General features: G+C 42.3%; 1 protein-coding gene and 1 pseudogene across 1 annotated transcript in view; both read left to right on the forward strand.

Moving 5' to 3' along the window:
- Positions 1 to 15,423, forward strand: part of igfbp1a (insulin-like growth factor binding protein 1a) — a 1,218,336-nt gene that overhangs the window by 719,204 nt on the left and 483,709 nt on the right. The gene's annotated exons all lie outside the window — the stretch shown is intronic.
- Positions 2,002 to 2,145, forward strand: LOC144481704 (U2 spliceosomal RNA; annotated as a pseudogene).

Here is a 15,423-nt window from a genome sequence, read left to right on the forward strand (position 1 = left end):
GTTATTTCGTGGTTCATTTTTGATTTTGTTCATAAAACAGTCCTCAAGAATATGATTCTACAATTCTTATGATGATTCTATGATATGACTTTCAGTGAACTTGTGGTGATATGGGAATGCAAGTAGCACATTCAGAATTTATTATTCAGCATTACTCTATTTTGTACATAAAACATAATAATCGTAGTTCAGTCTAAGTAAGTGGAAATGCAAACCCGAAAGCATTTGTTGCAAACATTTTCTGCTCAGCTTATGTACTTTTTTTTTCTTACTCATGTCAATGATATACTCTTGCTGAACTCCTTCCCCTCACCAGGATCCTTTCTTTAGCTGGGAGTATAGCATGGTCTGAATTGTCAGCATCCCTATGACTACCAATGTCATTCCATGATTGCAACAACAGGGATTGTACCTTCAAGGGACAGGACAGGTTCTGCCAATAGTTTTTTTAATCCATTCAGAGATGGAACACTCTACTGCCATCTTGAGACATAGACAAGAAATGGCATTTGAATGTTCACTGAGTTTGAGATTTGAACTCATGACATCTTGGGTTAGAATTCCAATGATGCATTACTAACTCAACTAATTTAAAAATAAATCCTTCATTTAAGTTACAGACAAGGAAGTACATCAGTACCAATATCAATTTTGAAATTTCAGTTCATATATAAAAAGAAACACTGCTAAATGCTCTCCAATGAAATCCCTTCTGACAATGAGAAAAATGTTGTGCTAATATTATAGTTACTTTTACAACATTTTAATGGCAATTGGAACAAAATGAAAACAAAAATGCTTTACAAACAGATGTTGAGTGCAATCTTACCTGCTGTTCACACCACTCTCCCGCTGCAGCGAGGTCGAAGAATTTGACGGCCAGGCATATCTCTATTCCCTGCAGCGGGATGGGAAAATCCTGCCAGCGTGAATGGTGATATGATTCTGGCCGTTAAAATTGAAATTGCCTAATGTTTTTGGATGGAAGTGGCTTCACATATGCAGAACATTCAAAGGTTTGAAGTAACACGGTGTGATTAGAAGAAGGCTGGTTGTTTGCTGTGGTCAGGACGTTAATTAGAAAATAATAGTACAAAGAATAGGAGGCAACATTTTTTCATGGATTGCGGATGGGCTAACAGACAGAAAACATAGGAATAAATGGGTCATTCTCAAGTTGGCAGGCTGTAGCTAAAGGAGTACTGCAAGGATCGGTACTTGGGCCCCAGCTGTTCACAATATATATCAGTGATTTGGATGTGGGGACCAAATGTAATATTTCCAAGTTTGTGGATCTTCTCGGCCTTTTGGCTAAGATCAAGTGTACTATGAAGAGGATGCTGCGCTTGGTTGAGGTCATTAGGTTACATTGAAGCTTCATATGTTTCATATGAAGCAATTTTTAAAAGCGGTATCTCGGCCTTTTGGCTAAGATGCAAATGAGCTCAAGTCTTGGAGGAGGTATTGCTTTCCCTCCTCCAATCAGCTTGGCTCATGTAGATCAGGCCCAGGACAGGGTAATTTGGTCGCTTGCCCTGTCTTGCCAGCCTGGATCGGAAATGTCTCAACTTGTTGAGACTCTGAATTGGACTTGATTTGATTGAATTGGAAAAGTATAAAAACAAATTTTCCAAGTTTGTGGATCATATGAAAATGAAGCTTAAATGCAACCCAATGGCCACGACCAACTGCAGCATCACCAGACCACACTTGATCTTAGCCAAAAGGCCGAGAAGCAATTTTTAAAAGTGGCATCTCAGCCTTTTGGCTAAGATGCAAATGAGATCAAGCCTTGGGAGCGGAGACGTCTGCCTACTCCAATCAGCTTGGCTCATGTAGATCAGGCCCAAGACCGGGTAAAGGGTCGCATACCCTGTTTTGTCAGCTTGGATCGGAAATGTCTCAACTTGTTGAGACTCTGAATTGGACTTGATTTGATTGAATTGGAAAAGTATATTAAAAAATTTCCAAGTTTGTGGATGATACAAAGCTAGGTGGGAATGTGCTTCTCGGCCTTTTGGCTAAGATCAAGTGTTGTATCAACATGCTGCACTTGATTGAAGTCATTAGATTACATTTTAGCTTCATTTGAAGCAATTTTTAAAAGCGGTCTTTTGGCTAAAATGCAAATGAGATCAAGCCTTGGAGGAGGAGCTATGCCTACTCCAATCAGCATGGATCATGTAGATCAAGCCCAAGACAGGAAGTGAGAGCCCTGTCTTGTCAGCTTGGATCGGGAATGTCTCAACTTGTTAAGACTCTGAATTGGACTTGATTTGATTGAATTGGAATAAAAACCAAAAAACAAATTTCCAAGTTTGTGGATGATACAAAGCTAGGTGGGAATGTGTGTTGTGAGGAAGATGTAAAGCGGCTACAGGAGGATTTGGACAGACTTAGTGAGTGGGCAAGAACATGGCAGATGGAATATACTGTGGAAAAAGGTAATACATTTTGGTAGAAGGAACAGATGTGTAGAGTATTTCCTAAATGGTAAGGAATCAGAAAGTGTAGATGTACAAAAGGATGTCCTTGTCCATAAGTCACTGAAGTATAGAAAATCTAGTACTGATATAACAGATATAAATAAATGTTCTTTGTGGGAAGCTGAAGAAAATATAAAAGAGAATATAAAAGCAATAGGGGCAGAGATTGTTAGTTCAATGTGAACTTAAAGGAAGGATTTCAGGCTTGGTTAAAGAAAAAGTGCCAAGTCAGAAGCAGACAGTGTAGTTAATTGTCACTGTTAGGATGACGTGGTTGGATAGAAGCTTCTCAAGATTGCAGTTTGTAATGTGAGCTCAAGAATGTGGATCTTTAATTAGAACAGTTGTAAAACAAATCAGGAAAAGTATATTTGGTGCCTGCAATGAATATGAGCAACATAACTGATGGCAGATGCCTGGGATTGCTAGGTGTGTCAAAATCAGTTCTGGAAAGTGTAGCTAAAATATATAAGCCTCAGGCTGTTTCTGGACTTGAGGGACACAAAGTCCGAAGATTACAAAAAAAACAAACTGAAAACCTGAAAGTGTACAGTCAGATCAAAGTAAGTTAAATAGCACAACTTGTTAGAAGTATCACATTTGGGGACAGCTATTACCACAATTATCAACTACATAATCTACAAGCAATGCAGTCGTGGGGGAGTTATAATAAGCATTGGCTTGACAATGATAGCAAGCATACTTGACATTGAAGAATGATAGTCTATGTATTCTATATGGACTGTGCAATGAGAAAATAATTAAAGTGAAGGAAAAGCTGATGGTGTGACTTTATCCATTTATCACTAGTTTCCTCAGACTGCAAATGTTTGTGGACTTCAAGTGCTTAATTGTCTAAAACAAAAACAAATCATTTTCATAAGTGCATGAGACCTCGTCAAGACACTGGGTCTCAGAATTCAAATTTTCACACATGATAAATCTGTTTCAGAGACTTTTGTTATTGATCTTGCTTCCAGTAGTTTTATCCAGGTAGTTGTTTTCTTCTCTTTATGGGAATCTAACAGTTTTGGTGATAGATTTGTGTGTCTGCTAATTTTTCAGATGATCCAAAAACACTCACTGCTTCAGTGTAATGCATTACAAAGCAGGTGTCCAGTGTGGGTGAAAGGATAATATTTTCCAAGCTGGGTTTAAAACAATGGTTTTCAGCAGATGTGGAGGAAGCTTCAGTTAGGACCATTAACTGATGGCTAAGACCATAAGACATAGGAGCAGAATTAGGCCACTCGGCTCATTGAGTCTGCTCCACCATTCAATCATGGCTGATATTTTTCTCATCCCCATTCTCCTGCCTTTTCCCCATAACTCCTGATCCCCTTATTAATGGTTAGATTCAATTGAATGTAGCCATCCCCCAGTTTCCGAATATATTTGCCATAATTCAAGCTCAAACGTACGATTAATGGGTTGAATAATTTCACCAAAACCAGCAAGCATAATGTGGGTCATCATCTTTGACAAAGATGAAGAAGAACAGGATGTGAAGAAAAATGTTACAAGAACATAAGAACTAGGAGCAGGAGTAAGCCATCTGGCCCCTCGCGCCTACTCCACCATTCAATAAGATCATGGCTGATCTTTTCATGGACTCAGCTCCACTTTCCCACCTGCTCACCCTTAATTCCTTCACTGTTCAAAAATGTATCGATCTTCGCCTTAAAAATATTCAATGAGGTCGCCTCAATTGCTTCACTGGGCAGGGAATTCCACAGATTCACAACCCTTTGGGTGAAGAAGTTCCTCCTCAACTCAGTCCTAAATCTGCTCTCTCTTATTTTGAGGCTATGCCCCTCGTTCTAGATTTGCCCGCCAGTGGAAACAACCTCCCTGCTTCTATCTTATCTATTCACTTCATTATTTTATACATTTCTATAAGATCCCCCCTCATTCTTCTAAATTCCAATGAGTATAACCCCAGTCTACTCAGTCTCTCCTCATAAGCCAACCCTCTCAACTCCGGAATCAAACTAGTGAATCTCTTCTGCACCCTCTCCTTTGTCAGTATATCCTTTCTCAAGTAAGGAGACCAAATCTGTACACAGTACTCCAGGTGTGGCTTCACCAGCACCTTATACAGCTGCAACATAACTTTGCTGTTTTTAAACGCCATCCCTTTAGCAATGAAGGACAAAATTCCATTTGCCTTCTTAATTATCTGCTGCACCTTCAAACCATCTTTTTGCGATTCATGCACAAAGACACCCAAGTCCCTCCACACAGCAGCATGCTGCAATTTTTTACCATTTAAATAATGTTGCTGTTATTCCTACCAAAATGTTGACCTCACGTTTTCCAATATTGTACTCCATCTGCCAGATCCTCGCCCACTCAGTTAAACTATCTATATCCTTTTTCAGACTTTCAGTGTCCTCTGCACACTTTGCTCTACCACTCATCTTAGTATCATCTGTGAACTTTGACACATTACACTTGGTCCCAACTCCAAATTATCTATGCAAATTGTAAACAATTGCTGTCCCAACACTGATCCCTGAGGCACACCACTAGTCACTGATCGCCAACCAGAAAAACACCTATTTACCCCTACTCTTTGCTTTCTGTTAGTTACCCAATCCTTTATCCATGCTAATACATTACCCGTATCGTCGTGTACCTTTATCTAATGCAGCAGCCTTTTGTGCGGCAACTTGTCGAATGCCTTCTGTAAATCCAGGTACACCACATTCACAGGTTCCCCATTGTCCACTGTGTTCATAATGTCCTCAAAGAATTCCAGTAAATTAATTAAACATGACCTGCCATTCATGAACCCATGCTGCGCCTTCCCAATGGGACAATTTATATCCAGATGTCTCGCTATTTCTTCTTTGATGATAGATTCAAGCATTTTCCCCACTAGAGAAGTTAAACTAACTGGTCTATTGTTATCCGCCTTTTGTCTACCTCCTTTTTTAAAACAGTGGCGTCACATTTGCTATTTTCAAATCTGCCAGAACCACCCCAGAGTCCAGCGAATTTTGGTAAATCATCATGGATGCCTTTACTATTTCCCCCGCCATCTCTTCTAGTACCCTTGGATGCATTCCATCAGGACCAGGAGACTTGTCTACCTTTAGCCCCATTAACTTGCCCAACACTACTTCTTTAGTGATAATGATAGTTTCTAGGTCTTCACCTGCCATAGCTTTCTTGTTATCAATTCTTGTCATATTATTTGTGTCTTCCACTGTGAAGACTGACACGAAATACCTGTCAATGCCTCGGCCATTTCATTTCCAGTTATTACATCCCCCTTCTCATCCTCAAAAGGACCAATGTTTATCTTAGCCACTCTTTTTCATTTTATATATTTGTAGAAACTTTTGCTGTTTTTATATTCTGAGCTAGTTCATTCTCATAATCTATCTTACTTTTATAGCTTTTATTATGACTTTCTGTTGACCTTTAAAGATTTCCCAATCTTCTAGTTTCCCACTAATCTTTGCCACTTTGTCTGCATTTTCTTTCACTTTGATACCCTCCTTTATTTCCTTCGATATCCATGGCTAATTATCCCTGTTTCCACAGTCCTTCATTATCACTGGTGTATACTTTTGCTGAGCACTGTGAAAAATCGCTTTGAAAATCCTCCACTATTCCTCAATTGTCCCACCATAAAGTGTTCGTTACCGGTCTACTTTAGCCAACTCCTCCCTCATCCCATTGTAGACTGCTTTGTTTAAGCACAAGACGCTGATATTGGATTTTACCTTCATGGCCATCTATTTAGAACCACAGAACCACTACAGGGCAAAAGGAGGCCACTTGGCCCATCGGGTCCACACCAACTCTCCGACAGAGCATCTTCTCCTTCTTATGGAACAATTGTCTTTCTTCAACAGTAAAACAGCACACATTACATGAGCCCCTCACTGGTCACTGTGCTAGAAGCAGCAGAGTGGATAAAAGCAAACAGACAGGGTTTTAAAAAAATCTTCACCACATGGACAATAATTTGAGCCGGCCATTAGTGCAGATGTCTGACTTCCATTCCATTGATTTCATGGACAGATAGCCACGGCTGGTTCATGGGTTCAGTTTTCAATTCTTCAATCCCTTTTATTCAGTCCTGCATTGTAGAGGGTCTGGTTTCTCTTATCTCCAACCTCCTGCATTGTTGCGTTGATACAACGAAACAAAGGTGCCTATCGCTCAAAAGGGATTGGGAAAATACGTTGTGGGTTCATTTATTTAAATTAAGCACATGAGAAACTTATACAAAGGTAGAAAGCTTGAAGACATCAGAAGACTGTGTGTATATGCTCTGCTCAGGAACCAAAGTGAAACTAAAGGTGAAACTTTCTGCACAGAGTGCTGGCTAAGGCGAGACAACCGGCGTGCAGCTCACAGGCTACACAGCCGACTTTGGTCTCTAGCTAATTCAGGATTCTGTGCAGAAAAAATCTGGAGGTATGGCCCAACGCCATCACACTGCTGGGGCGGGGCAGTACTGGAGAAAGCTGACAGACAGGAATCCTGTAAGGGTGTCTCAATCTTTGATATAAAACATAGGAACTGCCCCGAGCAAAGGGATACCACCCACCCAAATTGGACATAAGGGACCTCCCAAGCACAAGGGAAAAATGAAAATCCACACATGCATAAGGAGAATGCCCCCCCACACACAAGCGGATAAACAGAACAACCCCCTCCCCATAGCTCCCCAAGAACCCCACCCTAGCACTGTCCCCTGCCAGGGTGTCAGTGAGCCAGCAGGCAGTACTGGGGTGCAGGGGGCCACAGGGCAGTGTCAGGGAGCAATGCAAGTGTATTGCCGAGACACATCGCCCTCCTTCCAGGGGTTATACCTACCTGTGCGCCCCCCGGTAGGTTTCCATTTTTGAAAAGCAGTTGTAAACCTCGCCAATGTGACATGATATTGGTGAGGGAGAGTTCCAAGTGTGTGGGGAGATGATATGGCTGGGGAGCCCACAAATTACATTAAATTGTATTGAAATGAGATTCCCGACCTTCCTGGGCTTTATGTCACCGGCGAGGGATGGGGGAAATCGGAAACTGAGACCTAACCGGTGAGGTACTCGATGTCCGAGTCTCACGAGATTTTGCACCCACATCGCCTTTAAATTGCAGCATAAACCCTATCACATGACACACTTCCCTTTTAGTGTTGTTATGCTGTTATCCAATAAAGATGTATCATAACACACACAGGTCATAGATTGCCTCCCAATGATTTCATTTATTTTGAGAGTAAATCGCATCCATAGGATTAAAGGATCCAGACAGACCAGCATTTTGCTGAAGGTAGAAATGTTTTAAATGGAGGATATCCTACACCAGGCAGATTTCAAGACACAGACATTAAGATGGAATTGCAACAGCAAGGACAAAATAGGTAGGCAGAAAACTCAAGGAAAGAATGTTATTTATAAAGATATGCCTCCTGTCCCACCACCAAATCGGATGTGGAATTGATTGATGCATGTGCTCAAAAGCCTTTTTTCTTTTCATTTTCTTAAAACTCATTTAAGGGATGTGAGCATCACTGGCTCGACCAGTATTTATTGCCCATCCTTAACTACCCTTGTGAAGGTGCTAGTGAGCTGTCTTCTTGAACCACTGCAGTCAATATATTTCCAAATCAGGACGGTGAGTGACTTGGAGGGGAACTTGTAGGTGGTGGCTTTCCCATACGTCTGCCCCCTTGTCCTAGACAGTAGTGCTTGGGGGTTTGGAAGGTGATGTCTAAGGAGACTTGGTGAGTGCAGAATAGTAACAAGTCAACACTTTGTCAGAGACAGAACTGACCAACAATGAAGTCAAAATGGGTATAGCTGAAGTTAAGGCAAGCAAAAATGAAGATTCCATTTGTGAAAAGTATATGTCCAGTGGCAGATTCATCTCAGAAGAAATGCAGAAATTAAAGACTTCAAAAGAAACTAGGAACTATTGGGAGTAAAGAGAAATAAGTAAAAAAGATTAAACCTCGAGAGGAGACAGAAAAACAACAAAATGAAATGACTAACAGCAAACTTGGAAAGAAAATGTTGCAAAACAAATTACAAAATGAAGTTCAGAAGGAGACAATGTAGAACAAGCTGAACTCCATGGAAAAGCAACCAGAAAATAAGAACAAGTCCAGTGAAGAATTCAGTCAGGAGAATAAGAACTTGAAGAAAGGAAACTTGACAATGAGAAATTAACTGAAGAGGTAAAAGTATTGAAATTGACAGCAGAATCTACAATTCAGTCAGAGAAAGAAACTGAGATGACGTGCCAGAACAAGATTGCTAAAATGGTCATGTGAATGGAAAAGCAGCAAGCTGTATGGAAGAGCTCCATGCAAGACTGTATTTGGAACTGTACCAATAAAAATGTTTATGTTTGGACACGCAAGCCTCAAGATCTGATCAATGAGCAATCACCACTGCAACAATCAAAGAAAAACTCATATAGTACATTATATGACATGGTGTCATGATATGAAACTTTGGTAATGGATCAAGTTTGATCTCTGGAATTATTGTCTCTGAGACTGGACTCCTGTTGTACCCAGTAAACATGGAGAGATGGATCGTTCATAAACATGTGGATCAGATGAGGAGTAGAGAGACATTCCAGCAGTCAGTGTTGCCATCAAGAAATGTTTTCAAACCTGTAAACACCAAAGTACCTAATTGACCTGTTATAGACATAACTCTGTGTAAACAGGTAGCAATGAACTACCTCTGCCAGAAGAGGTACCCGTTTTTGTAGTTCCTGTTAATGTCGATCCTGTGGAAGCATTACAGACTACAGGCTCACAAGAAACAAAACAAAACCCTCAAGGACTTCATGTATATTTGTTCAACTCATGTATAGAGTTTAGTTAGAATTTGGGCTTGAGTAATTTGGCAATTGAGGTTGTATAAAGGAGCTAAAGGAGGAGGGATGTGGTGATTTTGGTTCTTGCTCCTTGAAGGACAACATAGCAGATGAGGGTCACTTGGCTTGAGGGACCAATTGGGACTGGGAGTGGGTGACCATCGCAGAGGAGTGGAGTCCTATCTTTGGCAGAAGACATTGAGAAGGCATGTAGTGTCATAGAGGTTTACAGCATGGAAACAGGCCCTTCGGCCTAACTTGTCTATGCTGCCCTTTTTTTTAAACCTCGAAGCTCGTTCCAATTGTCTGCATTTGGCCCACATCCCTCTATACCCATCTTACCCATGTAACTGTCTAAATGCTTTTTGAAAAGCAAAATTGTACCCGCCTCTACTACTACCTCTGGCAGCTTGTTCCAGATACTCACCACTCTGTGTGAAAGAATTGTCCTTCTGGATACTTTTGTATCTCTCCCCTCTCACCTTAAACCTATGCTCTCTAGTTTTAGACTCCCCTACCTTTGGGAAAAAATATTGACTATCTAGCTGATCTATGCCCCTCATTATTTTATAGACCTCTATAAGATCACCCCTCAGCTTTCTATGCTCCAGAGAAAAATCTCCCAGTCTATCCAGCCTCTCCTTATAACTCAAACCATCAAGTCCCGGAAGCATCCTAGTAAATCTTTTCTGCACTCTTTCTAGTTTAATAATATCCTTTCTATAATAGAGTGAGCAGAACTGTACACAGTATTCCAAGTGTGGCCTTACCAATGTTTTGTCCAACTTCAACAAGACGTCCCAAATCCTGTTTTCAATGTTCTGACCAATGAAACCAAGCATGCTGAATACCTTCTTCGCCACTCTGTCCACCTGTGACTCCACTTTCAAGGAGCAATGAACATGTACCCCTAGACCTCTTTGTTCTGCAACTCTCCCCAACGCCCAACCATTAACTGAATAAGTCCTGCCCTGATTCAATCTACCAAAATGCATCACCTTGTATTTATCTAAATTAAACTCCATCTGCCATTCGTCAGCCCACTGGGCCAATTGATCAAGATCTCATTGCAATCGGAGATAACTTTCTTCACTGTCCACTATGCCACCAATCTTGGTGTCATCTGCAAACTTACTAACCATGCCTCCTATATTCTCATCCAAATCATTAATCTAAATGACAAATGACAAATAACAATGGGCCTAGCACTGAACCCTGAGGCACACCGCTGGTCACAGCCTCTAGTTTGAAAAACAACCCTCTACAACCACCTGTCTTCTGTCATCAAGCCAATTTTGTATCCATTTCGCTACCTCACCCTGGATCCCATGAGATTTAATCGTATGCAAAACCTACCATGCGGTACCTTGTCAAAGGCCTTGCTAAAGTCCATGTAGACAACATCAACTGCACTGCCCTCATCTACCTTCTTGGTTGCCCCTTCAAAAAACTCAATCAAATTTGTAGTAGACATGTAGGGGCTGCTCCAGGGCACTGCCGGTCTCTGTACAGTTTTTTCTTGTTAACAAATACCTTTTGTGTTCCTGACAAAGTCTGTTGGCGTGCATCATTACAGCTTGGCACTTGTGTAGTGTGAATGTTACTTGCCAGTTGTTGGCCCAAACCTGGATACTGTCCAAGTCTTGTTGCATTTGGACATGGACTGCTTCAATCCATGTTTTGTCAGAATCACACAAGATTTCTTTTGAGACTAAAGCTGGCTGCTGGTGATAACTGGGTAGCATTTTGTTCCTGAAATATTGGATTGGTGGTCATTGTATTTCTCACTTTTCTCCTTGAAGTGTATTGAGTTGGTTTGCTGCTGCTGATGTGGTTTAGGGGTGGTTTAAATTGGGTGAAAAGAACTGTGCATTAAGTTGTAAGTGCAATGTAAAATATTGATTTATAATCATTTATATTATGGCAGGATTTTTTGAAGTGTTGGTAGGGAGGCATCCCCGCTAACCACAACAGACCCACAATTATTTAACATTGGCTGGAGATGGCCTTTCTGCCTCTCACTCGGGCAGAAGTCCTGCCTCAGAGAGCTGCTAGCCCATCAGATTTACTGACAGCTCTTTAGTCCCTGTTGGTTCAGTGGCAGCCATGGCCAGGACTGGAACTACAAGCAGTCTCTAGTACCAGGTAAATTTGGGAGGTCTCACAATGGGAAGGCAGGTGAGGCCCAAGGGGGTGGGGAGAGGAGTGTTTGGGACTTGATGGAGAGACCAGAGTGGGAGGGAGCACCCAAAAGGGGGCAGACCGTGATGGAGGGAATGGTTGATGTGGGAAGGAGGCCCTCAAGGGAGGTATCCACCAGCCCTCCATTTCATTCCTACCCAAAATCTGAGCTAGGTGGCCTCCCAGGCATGCCCCTGCCCTGAACTCTTCTTACCTCAATTTTGAGGCTGGAGTGGGGACCTTTAGATGGTCAATGATTGGCCACTTAAAGGCCTCAACTGGGATGCAGGTGGGAGGGCCACCCTAGGCCTTGCCTGGTCCCTGTAAAATTGATGAAGTTTGGGGGCAGGAGGGAGGGTGCAGGAATTTAATGGGCTCCTTCAGCTGTAAACCTGCCGTGAGGTACTGTAAAATTCTGCTCTATCCTCCTGCAAAGATGCAGAACTACGTTTTCCCGCAGTGTCAAAGATAAGTTCAAATTTGAAACTTGTTATCACATGGCATAGTTAAGATTAATAGAATAGGTGGACTTAAAAGGAAACTAGGTAAGTTTACGAGAGAGAGAGAGAAGGTTATGTTGAGGGGATTAAGAAGTGGTGCTATAAATAACTAGATGAGGCACAACTCACCGACCACATTTCCCAGCCAGCAAATTCAAAGTACTCATGCTGAGCCAATGGCCAAGTTGACCCAGACTGACTGTGACACATCATTACAAACACAGTTTTTCACTTTCACTGAAGAGATAGCAAGCCATTCCAGTCCCAGGACTAAGAGAACATTTATTAACAGAACATATATTTCTATCAATAAATTTGACATTAATTTAATTTGGACTTCCATGGTACTGCATAAAATTACAGAGAAATCACAGCCCGGGAGAGGCCATTCAGTCCACTTGTCTATGCCAATGTCTATATTCCACATGAAACCCTCCTATCCAACTTCACCTAACCCTATCAACATAACCTTCTCTTCTTTTCTCCCTCATAGACTGATCTAGTTTCCCTCTAAGTCCATCTATTCTATTCACTTTGACTCTGCCACGTGATAACAAGCTGCACATTCAAACTACTCTCTGGGTGAAGAATTCATCATGAAATTCTCCTCATTCATTCAATGCCACGCAGTCCATCAGAAAAATGTTAACGCCTTGAACCTTAAAGTGATAGGCCCACAGCTACACTGCCAATATCATCTACATACAGTGTCATAGAGTCATAGAGGTTTACAGCATGGAAACAGGCCCTTCGGCCCAACTTGTCCATGCCACCCTTATTTTGTTTTTAAAACCCCTAAGCTAATCCTAATTGCCCGCATTTGGCCCATATCCCTCTATACCCATCGTACCCAGGTAACTATCAAAATGTTATTTAAAAGAAAAAATTGTACCCGCCTCTACTACTACCTCTGGCAGCTTGTTCCAGACACTCACCACTCTCTGTGTGAAAAAATTGCCCCTCTGCACACTTTTGTATCTCTCTCCTCTCACCTTAAACCTACGCCCTCTAGTTTTAGACTCCCCTACCCTTGGGAAAAGATATTGACTATCTACCTTGTCTATGCCCCTCATTATTTTATAGACCTCTATAAGGTCACCCCTCAGCCTCCTACGCTCCAGAGAAAAAAGTCCCAGTCTATTCAGCCTCTCCTTATAACTCAATCCATCAAGTCCCAGTAGCATCCTAGTAAATCTTTTCTGCACTCTTTCTAGTTTAATAATATCCTTTCTATAATAGGGTGACCAGAATTGTACACAGTATTCCAAGTGTGGCCTTACCAATGTCTTGTACAATTTCAACAAGACGTCCCAACGTATTCAATGTTCTGACCAATGAAACCAAGCATGCTGAATGCCTTCTTCACCACTCTGTCCACCTGTGACTCCACTTTCAAGGAGCTATGAACATGTACCCCTGGATCTCTTTGTTCTGTAACTCTCCCCAACGCCCTACCATTAACTGAGTAAGTCCTGCCCTGGTTGAATCTAACAAATGCATTACCTCTCATTTGTCTAAATTAAACTTCATCTGCCATTCGTCAGCCCACTGGCCCAATTGATCAAGATCCCACTGCAATTCGAGATAACCTTCCTCACTGTCCACCATGCCACCAATCTTGGTGTCATCTGCAAACTTACTAACCATGCCCCTTATATTCTCATCCAAATCATTAATATAAATGACAAATAACAGTGGGCCCCGCAATGATCCCTGAGGCACACCGCTGGTCACAAGCCTCCAGTTTGAAAAACAACTCTCTAAAACTACCCTCTGGCTTCTGTCAGGAACACAGTAAGAAGTTTAACAACACCAGGTTAAAATCCAATAGGTTTATTTGGTAGCAAAAGCCACACAAGCTTTCGGAGCTCCAAGCTTCTCTTCACAGAGAATGTGAGAATGACCTGAAGAAGGGGCTTGGAGCTCCGAAAGCTTGTGTGGCTTTTGCTACCAAATAAACCTGTTGGACTTTAACCTGGTGTTGTTAAACTTCTTACTGTGTTTACCCCAGTCCAACGCCAGCATCTCCACATTCTGTCAGGAAGCCAATTTTGTATTCATTTAGATACCTCACCCTGGATCCCGTGAGATTTAACTTTATGCAACAACCTACCATGCGGTACCTTGTCAAAGGCCTTGCTAAAGTCCATGTAGACAACATCAACTGCACTGCCCTCATCTACCTTCTTGGTTACCCCTTCAAAAAACTCAATTAAATTTGTGAGACATGATTTTCCACTCACAAAGCCATGCTGACTGTCCCTAATCAGTCCTTGCATCTCTAAATGCCTGTAGCTCCTGTCTCTCAAAATACCTTCCAACAATTTACCCACCACAGATGTGAGGCTCACTGGCCTGTAGTTCCCAGGCTTTTCCCTGCAGCCCTTTTTAAACAAAGGCACAACATTTGCCACTCTCCAATATTCAGGCACCTCACCCGTGACTATCGATGATTCAAATATCTCGGCTAGGGGACCCGCAATTTCCTCTCCAGCCTACCAACTTAAAAGTTGCCTCCTATGTTGCATTTACATGATAATGTTGATAGTAGGGCACAGGCAGAATCTGTCTTGTTGGAATTAAGAAATATTAGACTTTGTTTCAAAGCCGCCAATTGCATCTCTGTTCACCTCATGACACTGTCTGTGGCTTGTGTCATTTTCTACTTATTTCCCATGTTGGACTATCTACCCTCTAACAATGTGTTTCCATTCCACTGAAGCTCATGATATCTAATTCCTCTGTGAGAATATCCAGGAGAAGATTATATTTGGGCTTGAAATTCCTCAGAGTGACAACCCAAATCTTCCCACTCCACTCCTACTTTTTTACCTTGAAATCTTTGCACGCCTTCTGACTCAGGCCAGGTGAGAGCTGTGCAGTGCAGCCAGCTCCTGAGGTCTTCAGTTCAGCACTGCTGAATTGGAGGAAAGGCGGCCACATCCCCATTTTTACAGCACCAACTGCCCTTAATCAGGTAAGTTTAAAAGTCCAGCCGGGGAGGAGGTAGGTTTGTCAGGTAAGTGGTTAGAATTTGAGAGGGTACTGGGTGCGTGGGGGTTGGGGGGAGGTTGTTCAGCCAGAGCCAGGGTGGGGTGGGTGGAGAATGACAAACAACCATCATGGTGGTTGTTTAGATGGATGATGGGGGTCAGACAGCCAGTAGGGGCCAGGGGGTAGTGCGGACAGTGGTGTGGGTAGAGGGGCCATTCAACCAGGGGTTGGTGTCCGACAGTCGCCAAGAGCCTAGGGAGAGGGAGGGGTGAAATTGGACAGCTGGGATTCGAGACAGACAATTATAAAAGGAGATGTAGACAGTTGAGGGGGGAGGGTCAGATAGTCGGCAAGGGAGGGGGGATCAGGTGTCAAGGGTTGGGGGGTGGGAGGTGAAGAGAGTCCCCATTGGG

Source organism: Mustelus asterias, chromosome 2 (genome assembly GCF_964213995.1).
Source record: "Mustelus asterias chromosome 2, sMusAst1.hap1.1, whole genome shotgun sequence".
Taxonomy (NCBI): Eukaryota; Metazoa; Chordata; class Chondrichthyes; order Carcharhiniformes; family Triakidae; genus Mustelus; species Mustelus asterias.